Source organism: Penaeus chinensis, chromosome 13 (genome assembly GCF_019202785.1).
Source record: "Penaeus chinensis breed Huanghai No. 1 chromosome 13, ASM1920278v2, whole genome shotgun sequence".
Classification (NCBI taxonomy): Eukaryota; Metazoa; Arthropoda; class Malacostraca; order Decapoda; family Penaeidae; genus Penaeus; species Penaeus chinensis.
The window spans coordinates 7349542-7354541 of record NC_061831.1 but is presented as its reverse complement, the minus strand read 5'-3'; positions in this window follow the sequence as shown (position 1 = coordinate 7354541).

Sequence of the window (5000 nt, the reverse complement as noted above, 5' to 3'; positions counted from 1 at the left end):
ATGACCTTGGCTTCCCCTCCCTCTCCCCCTCTCCCGCTACGCCCTTCCCTCCCACCCCAACCCCCACCCCCTTGCTGCTGTTCCTAACCAAATGGAAATCTTTTTTTTTTTTTTTAACACGGTCTGACGAATTCTAATCCTATTGTCCTCAGAACAAAAATATAGAGAGAGGCAGAGAGAGAGAGAGAGGGAGGGAGGGAGAGAGGGAGGGAGAGAGGGAGGGAAAGAGAGAGAGAGAGAGAGAGAGAGAGAGGGAGAGAGAGAGAGAGAGAGAGAGAGAGAGAGAGAGAGAGAGAGAGAGAGAGAGAGAGAGAGAGAGAGAGAGAGAGAGATTGAGAGAGGAACTGGAGGAGAAAGAGAAAGAGAGAGAGGGGGAGGGACGGAGGGAGCGGGAGAGAGACGGAGAGAGGATGAGAGAAAGAGGAAAGGAAGGGGAAAGAGAAAGAGAGAAAGAAAGAGGAATGAAGGAGGGAAGGAGGGGGAAAGATAGAGAGGGCGGGTGAGAGGTGGGATGGAGATAGAGAGTGCGGGTGAGAGGTGGGATGGAGGGAAGGAGGGTGGGTGAGAGGTGGGATGGAGGGAAGGAGGGTGGAAGGTGGGAGAAAGAGAGAAAAAGAGAGAGAGAAAGAGAGAAATGAAAGAGGAGACGAACAAAGACGAACGGAGAGAAATAAAAACAAAACAGAAAGACAGACAGACACAGACAGACAGATAAAGACAGGCAGAGGCAGAGTCAGAATAAACTAGAGAAATAAGGGAGTTTGTTCCGTGCTGTTCCGCGCCGTATGTCAATGTTGTTTTTGGCTGGATGTGAGCGTTGGAGTTCTGTCGTTTTAGTTGCCTTTGTCACATTGTTTCGTTTTCCTATTTCGTTTTTATTTTCCTTTATATCATTTTTCATATTTCATCTATTAGTCTTTAGTCTCGGTCCTTCCTTCTCCTTTTCTCTTGCTTTCTAGATAGATAAATAGACAGATAGAAAAATAGACATATATATCGATAGATGAATAGACAGATATATTGACTGATAGACAGATAGGTAGAGAGATATACAGAAAGATAGATAGTCGGACAGATAGACAGATAAATAGGTAGACTGACATAGATAGACAGACAGATAGAAAGATAGATTGATTGATTGATTGGTTAATTGTTAGATAGATAGACAGATTTGTAGATAGATAGACAGATACACTCACATAACCCAGCAAGGAAAACCAATTACTCTTTTTCTTGCATTAACATTCCTGGATTCCAGAACAAATCTATTCTATACCTGCTCTTCTCCCCCCCCCCCCCCACACACACACACATTTTTTTGGATACATTCGAGGACAAAGACGTCAAAGTCTTTACCTCTCATGTCATCGGATAATAAAACCACAAACACGGCTCCACAAATACCGAACGGACCTTCATTCTATATGACGTAGGCAAACGCCATAGCAACACCCCCCTCCCCAACCCCCCCCAACCCCATCCCCCTCCACCCCATTTCTCTCGTCACGAAACCGTATATCCAATAACAACAACAGAATCCCTTGGCGTTCGCGTAGCCGTGCATGCGGATTCGCGGATTCAGCCTCGATCCAGAAGGGCCCCCTCGCTTCTCTTTCGGAGGGAATGGCAACAGCACACTATATATAACCCGAATTCTAATGTTAGTCTAGTCAGGAAATCAAGGTTTGCATTCTTTGGCTGAGCTAATTACATAAACTTTGACCTGGGCTTAAGTGTGCTGTCGAGAATCCTTAATTAGCAGTGTCTTGAGATGTCCCACTTCTCTTCGTCTTGTCCCTCGGTCTTTCTCTCTGTTCATTCAACTGCTTTTCCCATAGATATACATATACATATATATATATATATATATATATATATATATATATATATGTTTGTGTGTGTGTGTGTGAGTGTGTGTGTGTGTGTGTGTGTGTGTGTGTGAATGTGTGTATATATAAATAAATATATATATATATATATATATATATATATATATATATATATTTATTTATATATATACACACATCTGTGTGTATGTGTATATATGTATATATGTATATATATTTATATATATATATATATATATATATATATATATATGTGTGTGTGTGTGTGTGTGTGTGTGTGTGTGTGTGTGTGTGTGTGTATGGGCATGCACATAGACATAGACAAACTCCACATACACTATATACATATACACACCTCAGCACACACAAAAAATAAAAAAAAATACATCGACATATATATAGATAAGTAGACAGACATAATCCCAGAAAAAAAAAAATATATATATATATATATTCCGGATCCTACAAAACATCAGACTGACTTCTTAATATCAAAGGCACCAGCTGCGGCACCTTGATATTTTCTCACTAGATGGCGTGATCCTAAAGTTCCTGATGATGTTTTTCTTTTTTATTTCTTTTATCTGTCCAAGTTCGTGATCAAAATTCATTAGTTTTATTAAATATTGATTTTATCACTCCATGGTTCGAAACACGAGAGTAATTAAAGATAGATTAGGATAGATTTATTTGTTTGTGTGTTTTCCTTTCTTCTCTTAATTCATTAATTTAAATGAATAAATATATCAACTTGTTCTAATCTTCCTTCTTCTTCGCTATTTTCTTAATTTCTTATTTTCTTCTTCTTCGTTTCATCTTCTTTTCTGACTTCCTCTGTTGTATTGCCCCGTTTTCTATGACTTATTATTTTTAATGAAACTATTTAATTTCACACACACACACACACACACACACACACACACACACACACACACACACACACACACACACTCACACAAACAAACACACACATCTCCACTCAGTGTCCAGGAAAATAAAAGTTTGATTATTTATAAAACGAAGTTTAGAAGTTAGAAGACCACCTCATCTCGTAATAGATAGGTCAGCATCGCCATTATTTTAAACGTCTATCTGTTTTTCTTTCAGAGCAACAGAAATAAATTAAGATTTCTATCAAGGCGAGGAATTTCTAGCCTAACTGAGCTTAAATCTAGACGTAGTTAATCACCATTTTTCCCGATAAAAAAAGAAAAAAACTTTTATGTGGAATAACTTAGAAATAAGATTTATTAGCCCATAACGGCTAGAGTTTACCGAGCCTGGTGGGCGAAAAAAAAGCATTAAAGAAAAGGCGTGTTTATGCATGAATCGAGGCTCATTTTTTTAGTGAAAAATGTTTGTCTTAGAGAACACAAGAGACTACATGTCTACCTGTCTGTCTGGTCTGTCTGTCTGTCGATCTATTTGCTTATGTTTCCTGTGTCTGTCTCTCCTTGCCTTATTTGCGTCAGTCTATTAATTCATTCCATTTGATTTATCTATCTACTTATCTATTTCGTTGTTGTGTATCCATTCATTTTTATTCATTTCCAGTGCGTTATCTGTTTATTCCTTTACCATTTATAGTTAGTCAAATCTATCTATCATGTTTATACGATGAATTTAATATAACTTTTGCTAATTTGCATGTCTTTCTATGGAACTTAAACAAGATCAAAGATATCCAGTAAGCGTCTCTTTACCGATTCATTTTACTTATCGTAAACTTGGCCTTCAAATAATGAACAAGAAACATGAAATAACTTTTTAAAATAAAGGTTCCTATCTCGTATCTTAATTAGGATAAGGATATAACAGGGAAACTTTAACTTTATCAGTCGTATTTATCTATCTGCTTATCTATCTGCTTATCTGTTGGATGTTTCTTCCTTCTACCCCGATGACCCGTATTGTGTGATAGGGTTGCCAACTGCCTTTTATTTTCTATATTTTTTCAGCTATTTGTATGAATTTCTTCTTCCTGTCACATTCACTTAGATTTGAATCTCTTGTCTCCTCTTATATTTCTAAAGAAGAATGAACGAAGTCAATGGCACTGAAATTACCATAATTTACATATACAATTATCACGGAAAAATAAATCTGATGCATGATTCATATCAACCAATCAGCTTCTCCTAAAGAAAAGGGGGCGTGGCTCACTCGCTAAATTACCGTAAACGTGATACAATTAAATCTTCCCAGAACTCCCTCTTTCAAATTCTGCAGCTGCAATCAACAAGAACATTTCCCTCTGCAAGCAGTTTCCTAATTAATCAATAATATTACTGCAACATTTAACTTTGCTGAAGATTTCCCGAAACTTCACCTACAGCTGGCAGGATGCCTCTTACGTCATAGTGTTGTGACATGCATTCACACACTCACAGATACGAAGTCCAGAGTCCCTGATACAAGACAGCAATAATAACCATCACGTTTAGGGACAAAATTAATGATAAAGTCATTAGGAAACGGAGGAATTTACTGACACAGGATTGCGTTTGTTTTAATATTTATTTCCAATTTGAAAAGGATGGTTGCGGTCCCAAATATGATTTGATTAGGAAATATTAGCCGATTTTATACCATCTCTGTACTGACATGAAATTATGTTTATTTTTTTATATGATACTAGATAGTTTGAAAAATTATTTGGAAATAAGAGAGGAGAGAAGTAGCGAGAGGGGAAGACAGAGGAAGAGGGAAGGGAAAGTAATTTATCTATCTGTCTGTCTGTCTATCTATATCTATCTCTATCTCCCTCTATCTATCTATATCTCTTTATCTCTATATATCTATCTATCATATATATATATATATATATATATATATATATATATATATGATACGGCCGTCAAATTGAAGGTCTGTCACGACAAACTGAGAAATCGAATCAGCGGCCAGCGCCTTGTTCCCCTGGGCAAGAATTTCACCTCGATTGCCTATAGGTAACCCGATCACCACCTGCTAACGTAAAGCCGCGATTAGCAGATGGTGGATGTGGATTTCAAGCAAGAGCAGAGAGTTCCCTCACTGCGATGCTCAGCAGAGGAACTACGTTATGGTCAATGGTTAAGGATCACCTACTGAAGAAAGTAAAGGGAACCTACTTCAGAATCTCTCCCTTATCAATCATTGATCAAGGTCTCT